This window comes from Lolium perenne, chromosome 1 (assembly GCF_019359855.2).
Source record: "Lolium perenne isolate Kyuss_39 chromosome 1, Kyuss_2.0, whole genome shotgun sequence".
In the NCBI taxonomy this organism is placed as follows: domain Eukaryota; kingdom Viridiplantae; phylum Streptophyta; class Magnoliopsida; order Poales; family Poaceae; genus Lolium; species Lolium perenne.
This window is the reverse complement of record NC_067244.2, coordinates 116,835,973-116,848,879: the sequence shown is the minus strand read 5'-3', so window position 1 is coordinate 116,848,879 and position 12,907 is coordinate 116,835,973. Positions and strand designations below refer to the sequence as shown.

General features: G+C 49.8%; 1 long non-coding RNA gene across 1 annotated transcript; it reads left to right on the top strand.

Annotated features, from left to right (window-relative positions):
* Positions 1-9,605: 9,605 nt before the first annotated feature.
* Positions 9,606-10,536, top strand: LOC127349091 (uncharacterized). The gene is made up of 4 exons (XR_011744920.1): positions 9,606-9,801; positions 9,902-10,082; positions 10,192-10,293; positions 10,398-10,536. It is a non-coding gene; the product is annotated as an uncharacterized lncRNA (long non-coding RNA).
* Positions 10,537-12,907: the final 2,371 nt, after the last annotated feature.

Below are 12,907 nucleotides of genomic sequence, written 5' to 3'. Positions count from 1 at the left end.
AAAATGAGATGAGGTGCCGGAGCGACACTTAAGCTTTCTCCTCTTTCTTTCCTCCTCGATCAAGGTTTAAGCAACAACTTAACCCTTTCATTTGTATGGTGCTAATTTCCACTATTTATAAATATTATGATGTTTTGTAATTGTTTATTGATAAACTTAATTAATTATTTGATGTAGATGAACCAGCGGCAATGGATGTACGTTGACCGACGTCTACCCGAGTTCAGATCGGGCCTGGAAGAATTTATCCGTGTGGCTCAGGAAAACCCACAGGCGGATGGTTTTATGTGTTGTCCATGTGTTGATTGCCATAACTTGAAGCAATACCCTGAATGGCAAGTCATTCACTCACACCTGCTTTGGAAAGGTTTCATGCCCAGCTATAATTGTTGGACCAAGCATGGAGAAAGAGGGGTTATGATGGAAGACGACGAAGAAGAAGAAGAAGAGGATGATGATATGTACCCTAACTACGGTGATACTGCAACAGGGCATGATGAAGATGAAGATGCAGGAGGAGGTGATCAAGATGAAGAGGCATCAGATGAGCCCGTTGATGATGATCTTCGTCGGGCCATCGCCGATGCACACAGAGATGCAGAAACAGAAAACGAGAAGCGAAAGTTAAAGGGCATGTTAGATGATCACAAAAGAAGTTATACCCAAATTGCGAAGATGACAACACAAAGCTCGGTGCCACCACAGAGTTGCTGCAATGGAAGGCGTAGGCTGGTATATGTGACAAGCCATTTGAGAAGTTACTGAAAATAATGAAGAGGAGGTTTCCAAAGAATAACGAATTGCCCGACAAGACGTACGAAGCAAAGAAGGTTCTCTCGCCTCTAGGATTAGAGGTGCTGAAGATACATGCATGCATTAATGACTGCATCCTCTACCGCGCTGAGTATGAAAATTTGGAAAAATGTCCGGTATGCACTGCACTTCGGTATAAGATCAGGCGAGATGACCCTGGTGATGTTGAGGGAGAGCCCCCTAGGAAGAGGGTTCCTGCCAAGGTTATGTGGTATGCTCCTATAATACCACGGTTGAAACGTCTGTTCAGAAATAAAGAGCATGCCAGGTTGTTGCGATGGCACAAAGAAGACCGTAAGAAAGACGAGATGCTGAGACACCCCGCTGATGGGTCGCAGTGGAGGACAATCGATAGAGAGTTCCCGGATTTTGCAGATGACGCGAGGAACTTAAGGTTTGGCCTAAGTACAGATGGAATGAATCCTTTTGGGGAGCAGAGCTGCAGTCATAGCACTTGGCCTGTAACTCTATGTATCTATAACCTTCCGCCTTGGTTGTGCATGAAGCGGAAGTTCATTATGATGCCAGTGCTCATCCAAGGCCCAAAGCAACCCGGCAACGACATTGATGTGTACCTACAGCCATTATTTGAAGAACTCTTACAGTTGTGGAGCAAACCAGGTGTACATGCATGGGATGAGTACAAACAGGAGTCATTTAACCTACGAGCGTTGCTTTTCGTGACCATCAATGATTGGCCTGCTCTTAGTAACCTTTCAGGACAGACAAACAAGGGATACAATGCATGCACGCACTGTTTAGATGAGACCGAAGGTGCCTATTTGCATAAATGTAAGAAGGTTGTGTACCTGGGGCATCGTCGATTTCTTCCAAAGAGGCACCCCGTCAGAAAGAAAGGCAATCATTTCGGAGGTGAGGCAGATCGCCGGGTGAAGCCTGAACTCCGTACCGGTGATGCTTTACTTGATATGGTCAAGGACCTAAAAGTAATCTTTGGAAAGGGTCCTGGCGGTCAATCTGTTCCGAATGACGACGTTACCGGACACGCACCCATGTGGAAGAAAAAATCTATATTTTGGGATCTACCCTATTGGAAAGTCCTAGAGGTCCGCTCTTCAATCGACGTGATGCACGTGACGAAGAATCTTTGCGTGAACCTGCTAGGTTTCTTAGGCGTGTATGGGAAGACAAAAGATACACCAGAAGCACGGGAGGACCAGTATCGTATGAAAGTCCCAAAAGACAAGCAAGAACAGGATTACAAGGATACAGGGAGTCGCTTAAGTCCTGCCAGCTACGCTCTTACCAAAGCAGAGAAGGATATCTTTTTTGAAGTCCTTTACAGTATCAAGGTCCCGTCTGGCTTCTCCTCCAATATAAAGGGAATTATAAATATGGAGAAGAAAACATTCCAGAACCTGAAGTCGCATGACTGCCACATTATTATGACGCAGTTGCTTCCGGTTGCACTGAGGGGGCTTCTGCCGGAAAATGTTCGAATACCCATTGTGAAGCTATGTGCATTCCTTAATGCGATATCTCAGAAGGTAATCGATCCAGCTAGTCTTCCAAGGTTACAGAAGGATGTGGTGCAATGTCTTGTTAGCTTTGAGTTGGTGTTTCCACCATCTTTCTTCAATATTATGACACATCTCCTGGTTCACCTTGTCGAAGAGATTGCCATCCTCGGTCCTGTCTTTCTACACAATATGTTCCCCTTCGAGAGGTTCATGGGGGTCTTAAAGAAATATGTTCATAACCGTGCTAGGCCAGAAGGAAGCATCTCCAAGGGCTATGGAACAGAGGAGGTCATCGAGTTCTGTGTTGACTTCATTCCTGACCTTAAGTCGATTGGTGTTCCTGAATCGCGACATGAGGGGCGACTAAGTGGAAAAGGCACGCTAGGAAGGAAATCAATGATATGTAGGGACGGCATTTCTTTCACTCAAGCACACTACACAGTTCTACAAAGTTCCACCTTGGTGGCCCCGTATATCACTGATCACAAGAATATTGTGCGCTCAGAACATCTGGGGCAGTCTGAAGACTGGATTACGCATAAACATATGCAGACATTCGGCGGTTGGCTCCGAGAACATCTCATTAATAACAACAATATTGTAGATCAGTTGTACATGTTGGCTGGGTCACCATCTTCGACTATAGTGACTTTCCAGGGGTACGAGATAAATGGAAATACCTTCTACACGTTCGCCCAAGATAAAAAGAGCACCAACCAAAACAGTGGTGTCCGCATTGATGCAACAAACACTAGCAGTGGCAAAAAGGACACATATTATGGTTACATAGAGGAGATATGGGAACTTGACTATGGACCTTCTTTTAAGGTCCCTTTATTTCGGTGCAAATGGTTCAAGCTGGATGGAAAAGGGTAAAGGTAGACCAGCTGTACGGAATGACAACAGTGGATCTCAACAATCTTGGTTACAGAGACGAACCATTCGTCCTAGCCAATGATGTGGCTCAGGTTTTCTATGTGAAGGACATGTCCTCTAGACCGAAGAAAAGAAAACATAAGGAAACGAGCTCATCCGATGAGCCAAAGCGTCACATAGTTCTTTCAGGGAAAAGAACCATCGTGGGAGTCGAGGACAAGACAGACACGTCAGAAGATTATAATAAGTTTGCTGAAATTCCGCCCTTCACAGTGAACATTGATCCAACCATCGCGTTAAATGCTGAAGATACTCCATGGTTACGGTCGAAGAGATCATAATGTACCTTGAGCTCATATTGTGAAGCGTTTGTTGTGATATGTATCAGTAACATTGGTCGTTTGAACTAAATGCAATTATCCAAGTTTATTATTTTTCTAGATACACATGTTTGGAAATTTATCCTCACCTACTGGTTGTTGGGTGTATAGTAGCAGCTTCCGAGCGGGACTTGCGGGAAGAGTTACTCGGGCGGAGCTTCCGAAGATGTCTATGACGGCCGTCCATCTAAGACATCTTCGAGAAACTCCGCCGGAGAGGCTCTTTCCTTCGAGGTCGCCGTCGTCGGGTTATATACCAGCTCCCTGGAAGCTCTCTATGCTCTCCCCTCCTTACCCTGAGCTACTGTTTGTTGGGTGTATACTAGCAGCTTGCGGGAAGAGTTCTCGAGCGAAGTTTCCGAAGATGTCTAAGACGGCCAGCCATCTAAGACATCTTCGAGAAACTTCGCCGGAGAGGCTCTTTCCTTCTTGTTCGTTGCATCTTCTCTCTTTGTTCTCTCTACTCTCCCCAGAGGGGGCTATATATAGCGGTGTGTGCCTCCAGATAATCCCCTCCCCCCAGATGAAACCATCCCATATAAGGCAAATAACAGATAAGCCTCCCCCAGATTTAGCCCCCCCCATCTTTAGCACCGGTTCCAGCCAGGAACCGAGATAAAAGGATATATAAACTAATCCACCATCTTTATCACCGGTTCCAGCCAGTAACCGGGATAAAAGGGGTATATAAACTAATCAACCGTCTTTAGCACCGGTTCCAGCCATTAACCGGGATAAAACGACAACGACTTTATTGAAATTTAACAAGATACGTTAACTAAACTTAAACTAAAATAACAACTTCTACTAGTTCTTCCGCGCATCCGCTGCTGCCCTCCTGGATGCCGCCTCCTGCCGCAGCTCCTCCTCACGACGACGCTTATGCATCTCCTCACTATCCAGATCCGTCACACGCGGCCGCTTATGCAGCTCCTGGAGACTCTGCCTCTCAAATGCTTCTATGGTAGCCGCTAGCGCTGCCTCCTCCCACTCCTCTATCTCTGCGAGCTGCGGGTCCACCTCATCCGCTGCTGCCCTCCTGGTTGCCGCCTCTTGCCGCAGCAGCTCCTCCCACTCCTCTATCTCCGCGAGCTGCGGGTCCACTTCCACCGGCGGCGGGTGCGGCTTTGGGGGCATTGTGCAATGGGCTAGGGTTTGGTGATGATTGAAATGGGAGACACGGGGGCGTACTATTTATAGAGGGCGTTTAGGCGGGAAATCTCCGCGTTGCGCGTCGTGGCGGGAAAATATCCCGCGCGGCGTCGTGGCGCAGAAAATGTCCCGCGCGGCATCGTGGCGGGAAAATGTCCAGCGCGGCGTCGTGGCGGGAACATATCCCGCGCGGCGTCGTGGCGGAAACCCGCGCAGCGTCGTGGCGGGAACTCGATCCCGCGCGAATCAGAGAAAAAAGGCGGGAAGAAAGCAAAAAATTTCAGCCGAAATTTGACCCTTTTGCACCGGTTCGTGGCTGGAACCGGTGCAAAAGGGTCTTTTGCACCGGTTCCAGCCACGAACCGGTGCAAAAGGGTCGCAGTATAACTGCCCCCGCGCGCCCCTTCTTCTCCATTTCGCGCGAGGACACAAATCGTACCGAAACTCTGCCCAAATTTTCCGTCCCCTCGCCGCGGACGTCGGCCGCGCCACCCACGCCGCCCGCGCCGTCGTCGACCGTGCCGCCGCCTCCTCCGCGCCCGTCCCGCCGTCCGCCCGCCGTCCGCACCGTCGCCGTCGCTGCCTCTTCCTCCTCCGCGCCGTCGCCGTCGCCCGCCTCTTCCTCCTCCGCGCCGTCGCCCGCCGCCCGCCCGCGCCGTCACCGGCCGTCGCCCGCACGCGCCGCCCGCGCGCCCGCGCCGCCCTGCTCCTCTTCCTCCTCTCCGCGCCGCCGCCGGCTCCCACCACTCGCGCGCCCGCCCGCCGCTTTCTCCGCGCCGCCCGCCGCCCGCGGCCGTCGCCTCCTCCTGCCGCGCCGCCCTCCGCCGCGCGCCGGCAAGGTGAGGCCGCACCCGGCCCTCCTTTTTTTTCTTTTTTTAGTTAGATTTTAGTAGATTTTAATTACATTTTTGTTAGAATTAGTTAGATTTTGTTAGATTTTTGTTAGGTTTTGTTAGAATTAGTTAGATTTTAGTTACATTTTTGTTAGAATTAGTTAGATTTTAGTTACATTTTGTTAGAATTAGTTAGATTTTGTTAGATTTTAGTAGATTTTGTTAGATTTTAGTAGATTTTAGTTAGAATTAGTTAGATTTTAGTTACATTTTTGTTAGGTTTTATTAGAATATTTGTTAGTATTTGTTAGATTTTAATTAGTTAGGTTTAAATTTGTTAGTTTTAGTTAGAAAATTTAGTTCGAGATTTTAGTTAGGTTATTTAGTTAGAAAATTTAGTTATTTAGTTAGAAAAGAGTAGTAAGTACTTTATTAGTATGTGTTAGAAAAAAGTAGTAAGTACTTTATTAGTATGTGTTAGACAAAATTTAGTTAGTTTCATTCATATTCATAAGTACTTTATTATTATATTTGTTAGTTTGCATACGATGCCGCGCCCTCAGCGTCCTGGAGCTAGGACAGTTTTAGAGGAGATGCAGCAGATGGGGGAAGTCCGGGACTGGGCTCCGCCGGGGTGGCACTGGGAGGTGTTATCTTCCGGGGCGCGCACCTTGGTGCGGAATCCGGGTCCCGTCGTCGACCCGGATATTCTCTGGTGGAGGTCTTATGGGCCACGTTCGTTTCAGAGGGAGCCGGCCCCGCCGGAGGAGGTAGCTCAGCGCATTGAAGCGGAGGACCAGCACGTTCGCCATTACATGTATACGTTAGACAACATGTATAGGACCGGATGGAGCGTTATGCAGGGATCTCATGTTAGCTATGCTCCCGTTGTTGTTCCGTGGCTTTGGGGGTACACCCAGCGCGGCTCAGGACCCGGTCGGCGCCCTCTAGGACCCGGTCTGCGCGGTTGAGTGTTTGTAGTAGTGATTGATGTATTATCGATCTATGTATGCATGTAACTGCACTATCTGCTTTCAGCACTATTATCGATCCTTAGTTAAGAACTATATATGTATTGAGCATTATCCTTAATTAGTACCTATATATATATGTATAACTCTAATATTTTGATCATGTATTGAGCATTATTCTTAATTACTTGTAAGTCTTTGCAGAAACTTGTAAGTCTTTGCAGAATCTAGCTTCGTTGTGTTTATAGCATTAGAATAACTTTTAAGTCTTTGCAGAAACTATGGAAAGAGACCTAGAACAAGAATACCTCGTCGAGGAGATTATCCGTGATGATGACGATATCACCTCTCTTTACCTAAACCAATCCGGCGAGGGAGACGAGCGAACCCGAGGAGACGGCTCCGATGAGGAAGATGATCAAGACCACCGTGGAGACGGCTCCGGTGAGGGAGAAGGTGACGACTGCGAGGGAGAAGCTCACCACGTCGAGGTGTATATATATTAATTAACCAAGCCTACAGATATGTGCATATACATATATTAACGTTGTTTCTTCTTTTAGACCTCCCAATCAACACACTCTACTGGCAGAACTAAAAGAGGCGCGGCCAGAAAGATGGAAGAGCATGAAAGGTGCATCATCACGGAAATCGCTATAGACGGCGAACCGATTTCTCCCAAGGATCACGCAAAAAAGTTTGTAAGTCAATGCGGAGTTATTGTTAGGGACACCATCCCGATCACCACTCAAGAATGGAAGAAACCTGCAAAGGAGGACGAAGGAGTTACTTACGTCGATACGAGATCCAAAAATCTGATGTTTAGGAAACTCATGGTAAATTTCACATTTCCGGAGCCAGCTGACTCTGATAGTGATAATAAAAGGCCAGACCCTGAGGATCCCGAGCTGAATAGCATACAACGAAGAGTCAAGAAGTGGGCTCTTAAGAAGATGGCAACGCAGTTCAACGACTACAAGAAGAAATTGGACAACTCCTTTGTCAAGAAAAAGAAGACTCCAGATTTCAAGGGCCCCTATGAGAAGATAAAAGACCACTGGGAGGCATTTGTGAAGTACAAGACATCGGAGAGGGCAAAGACAAGGTCAGACACCAACAAGAAAAATGCTGCTAATAAGATGTACTTCCATACCATGGGGCGAGGAGGCTACAAGGCTGGCAGACCTAAGTGGGAGAAATGGGAGAATGACCTAATTAAGAACGGGATCCAGCCAGAGGTACGGAAATGGAACCAGCGGTCAAGGGATTGGTTTTACGCGCATGGGGGCACGTTAGACGCACAAGGGTTCTGCATATATACACAAAGACATCGGGAAAACCCACTTCCCATCGAAGCCTTTAGAAATGCTGCAAAGGAAGTTGAAGAGGGGAAGCTCCGTCCCGAAAGAGAGAAGGACCAGCTCACACGCGCCCTTGGGAATCCTGAACACCCAGGACGAACACGAACCATACCAGGTGGCAAGCCGTGTTGTATTGGATTTCCTGCAGAAACGAAGAAATATCCCGATAGAAGCCGTCAGAGGCAAAAGGATGTGGTTCAAGAACGCGTTGCTAAGCTAGAGGAGCAAGTGAGGATGATAATGTCAGGCTCAGTCACAGTCACCCAACCTCAACCTAATCCGCGGATAGAAGAAGTTGCATTCGATGCTACCGGCCAGGGATCTCAGCGGAAGAGCAGCGTGGCTTCCACGGAGCTGCCTGGTGATGATGCAGATGTGGATCCGCAGATGGCTCCTCCCTCCCCTGTGGATCCGCAGATGCCTTCTGATCTCTACCCTATGGACTTTATCACAGAGTCGACACCTTGTGAGCTACATTTCCAAACGATGGGCTACTTAACGCTCAAGGCGGCGATCGGCTATGTCTTACCGCCGGTACCTGATCAAAGATATCACTTCAAGCCGGTTCCACCTGGATACGCTGTTGCCGGGGTGGATCAAGTTATGGATGGGTATGGGCCGCTGAGGCTTGACCACCCTGCCGGTGAAGGGGATTTGCTAGAGCTGGGAGAGGCCAAGAACACTACAGTTCTATGGCGAAAGGAATTCATTGTGATTCCGGGTTGGAAGGCGCCAACAAGGTCTCCACCGAGCCAGCATTCTCCACCGATGCAGCCGTCTCCAGTGCGTGAGCCTTCCCCGCCGGCGCGTGAGCCATCTCCGCCACCACGTGAGCCTTCCCCGCCGGCGCGTGAGCCATCTCCGCCGCCGCGTGAGCCTTCTCCGCCGCCCAAGTATAAAAGGAAAATTAGGCGGACCGCTACGACACAGCTGAGTCGTAACAAATCACCGAGACGCAAACAAGAGCCCCTCCCAAGAGTGCCTAAGGTTGCTCCCAAGAGACCTTATGACTATACAGTTGAGGAAAATGCCAAGATCGTAGCTGAACAGCACAAGCAACAAATGTTGAAACTTAAAAAGCCCCAGCTTGAGCCGGAGCCAGCTATATCTCTGGAAAAGAAGTTGAAACTGCTGAAGAACCTTCATCAACCTGAGCCAAGTCTTTCATCGAACTATGACCGGTCTATTCGCAAGTCAAATGTGTTAGCAAGAGAGCGGTGGGAAAAAAGTAAGGTAGATGGGAAACCAGTTCCCCAGCTTGGAGCCCAGAAAAACTCGTGCCCCCCGCTCCAAGTGTATCCCGATGTCCTAGCATGCCTTGATCCAACGATGGTAAAACTATACAAAGATGAGGCAGATGCGGCCGGTATGAGTATTCCTGAGTACTTAAGCCGCATCGAATTCATGGCCACGGACGATGTCCAATTAGCATACCATTACACATACGGGGAACCTCTTGTCAGAGCTGCGGAGTTGCCTAATCTATCAACACAGCTGCGAAGACTACATAATTGGTACTTGGATGCATGTAAGGACGGCCAGAACTGGATCATGGTGGCAATAAGAGATGAGCACTACGGGCGAACTGACGTGATGAACATCGAATTTTGTGAATTATTTCAGTTATTCAACCAAGACGCCCTCGACAAATCTCTCGCTGAGTGCATACCGTCTCGTAAGTATTATTTATGTAATTAAGTCTCTACCGCGGCTCGTCCATTATTGCATGCATATAACCATACTCTCACTGTATTATGCAGAATGAAGATTCGCGAATGCCGCAAGGGGCAAATCTATGATCTTGGGTTCGTTGACCCATATACCGTGAATGGGTATACTGTCGACAACTCTCCCAAGGACACGGAGAATAACTTGGTACATGTCTTAAGGAAAAACTCATACAAAAGGGCAATACTATTTCCTTACAACTTCGCGTGAGTGTTACTCTCTTCACACATTAAATCTTTTTCGCTTACTCCATGTGTTAAGTGTAATTGATGAGTTATGCATATATATATATGTGTGTGTCCGCAGGTTTCACTATATCCTGCTAGTCATTGAACCCGACACCGGGATAGTAGAAGTCATGGACTCGAAGAGTAAACCCCTTGAGGCGTGGGGGGACATGGCTGATATCCTCCACAAGGCTTGGAAACGGTTCACCAACAAAGCTCCGGGTTTAAAGAATAAAGAACTTCGAATAAAACATGTACCGGTAAGTACTAATGGCTAGGCCGCGCATCTCTTTGATTCTAGTTTCAATACAATTATTATCATCCTTGATTATATATATATTATTTTGATTGAACTTTGTTCTCGTAAAGTGCTTGAGGCAAGAGGACGGGAATAATTTATGCGGGTTCTACGTTTGCGAGTTCATCCGCCAGAATACCCATCATGTGAGGGACATTTTGGAACAACTTGATGTAAGTAATTAAAGAACATTCATGGCTTTATTTTATCACCTTGTGTTTCATTCACATACACACATATATATATACTGACCATCGTACCTTCTTCAAATTATTAGATCGAACGGTTGCGGGACGGTCTTCTAGCAACAGAGCGTGTACGAGCAATTCAAGAAGAACTGGCGGGGTTCTTACTTGAGCAAGTCATAGCTCCAGATGGAGAACACTATGTGGACAACCGCCAATATCAAAGTTGATGTAGACATATATATATATATGCATGAACGTGTGTCACTTTGATCGATATATGTAATACAATGGTTTCCTATATATATATTTGAATTGTTTGCATTAATATTATACCGTGTTTCGAATGGAGGCAGAGTCTGCCGCGGCAGCGTTTTAGTGAAAATTCCTACCGCGGCAGAGTCTGCCGCGGCAGCGTTTTAGTGCAATTCTCTGCCGCGGCAGAGTCTACCGCGGCAGGGAATGGCACCAAAACCCTGCCGCGGCACAACCCTTTTGCACCGGTTCGTATTATGAACCGGTGCAAAAGGTCCCCCGCCGGACTCTCCACAGACGGCCACGTGGTGCCCCCTTTAGCACCGGTTTGTAACAGAACCGGTGCAAAAGGGGGGGGCCTTTTGCACCGGATGGTTTGCACCGGTTGGCCATCCGGTGCATATGGGCCTTTTGAACCGGTGCAAAAGAGCAGTTTTCCACTAGTGTCTGGGTCCGGTTTAAGATCTGAGCTGCGGTGCACCATGGGCGAGGTGCACGAGAAGTTTTGGCAAGGCGGTTCGTTGATGATTGGGTGGTTCTGCGGTGCCTAACCAGTCAGGGGTGATATTCCAAGTTCTACACACGAAGAAATGAGCGTCGAGAAGGCCGGAGGTGACAAGAGCGAGGTGGGGTATGAGCTCACGCGCAGGTGTTCGACAGATGATAGATGCCATAATAGAGGACTAGGTAGAATCCTAGGCAGCCTAATAAAGTTAGGACACGATGCCACAACGCAGAGAAACACTGGAAAGGCTGGGGAGATGCGGATGCTTGGGAACGAAATGGCATGTCACGGTCGTGGTGACCACGAGCTTGGCAAGCGCGGGCGAGAGGCGGTGGGACAAGGGCGACCTTGGGAGCATGCGTGATGCAGAGAGGGGTTGCAGGGGAGTCTAGTGGCGCAGCCATTCCACCAGGAGGGGTCACTTCGCTGCCGTCCATCTCGTGGTGTCCACCGTGAGAGACAAGAAAGGAGGGACAGGGTAAGGTTAACTAGGGAGGCCTACATGATCTGTAGGGGCGGTGTGGGGTCCTGAATGCTTGCAGGTACGGTCTGGTTACAAGGAGGGCTGCAGCAAAGTTTTACAAGGATTTGTCCAAAGGCATGCATCGGTCTCTTCCTATCTCTTTCTCATTCTCCAAAACCAACCAGCCAAAAGTGGCCTGTAGCAAGCAGGTCGACCAAGAGAGAGAGAGAGAGGTGCATGTGGTGGAGTTGTGGTGATAAACAAAAGTAAGCGGGAGAGATATGGAGAGGAGAGGGATTGGTTCACATGAGGGCATCTCCAGTGGTGCGACGCAAACGGACGCTGAGCGACCGTTTTCGTCCGCCGTGACCGGAAATGCGTCTGGGGCCTGTTCCAGCGGGGCGACGCAAAGTGACCGGGCTGTCCGCGGAGACGCAAACCTGGCCCAAATATGCGCCAGGTTTACGTCTCGGCGGACGCTCGGCGGTCGCTCCGAGTGTCCGCTCGCTTCCCCACCGGGCCCGCCTTGCAGCGAGTCTGCATAGAGGGCATCGATTAAGGCGGTCAGCGCTTTCGCGTCTGCGCCGCAGCCTTCGCCATAGATTCAGGCGGTCAGCGCTTCCGCGTCTGCGCCGCAGCCTTCGCCATCAATGGCGCGGCTGCCAATTCTGCGCGCGCACTAGCGGGCGGCGGCTGGGCTTCTGCGGCGCCTTCAATGGCATCGTATCCCGCGCGCGCCCGCCCATAAAAGTCCACCGGCCGCGTCGCTCCTTCGCCCACACCTCCACAACCACCACCACCGCCGCTGCGCCATGGGGAAGAAGAATGACTTCGAGGCCTCCGGCAGCGGCAGCAAGAAGATCCCGCTCCCCGTCTCGGTGGGGAGGCTCATGCACGGCAAATGGATGCCGTGCGACGACGCCTGGTCCGGCGTGCAGCTGCCTGGTGGCTGGCGGCTCAGCTGCCGCCGGGTGCCTATCCCTCCAGTACCTGCGCGCGAGCCTGATCGGACCGCGGAGATCCGGCGCAGGAGGCGGTATCTGCCGGCGGACCTCCGCGACGATCCGGCGTACGCCATCGACTCCGAGCTTTGGCGTACGTACCTGTCCACGGAGACGGACAGGAGACGAAGGGCAGGCTTCATGGGCGACAGGGATTACCCCTTCGGCCCTGCACCGCCGGCTCGTCGTCAGCAGGCGCCGACGCGTCGTGAGCAGGCGCCGATGCGTCGTCAGCAGGCGCGGACGCGACGTCAGCACACGCAGCACAACGACGCCGACGACGACGATGAAGCCTACGTTGTGTACGACGACGACGACTACGTTGAGGCGCTCGCGTACCATAGCGAGGAGGCGAAGGACGACAGCGACGACTTCGTC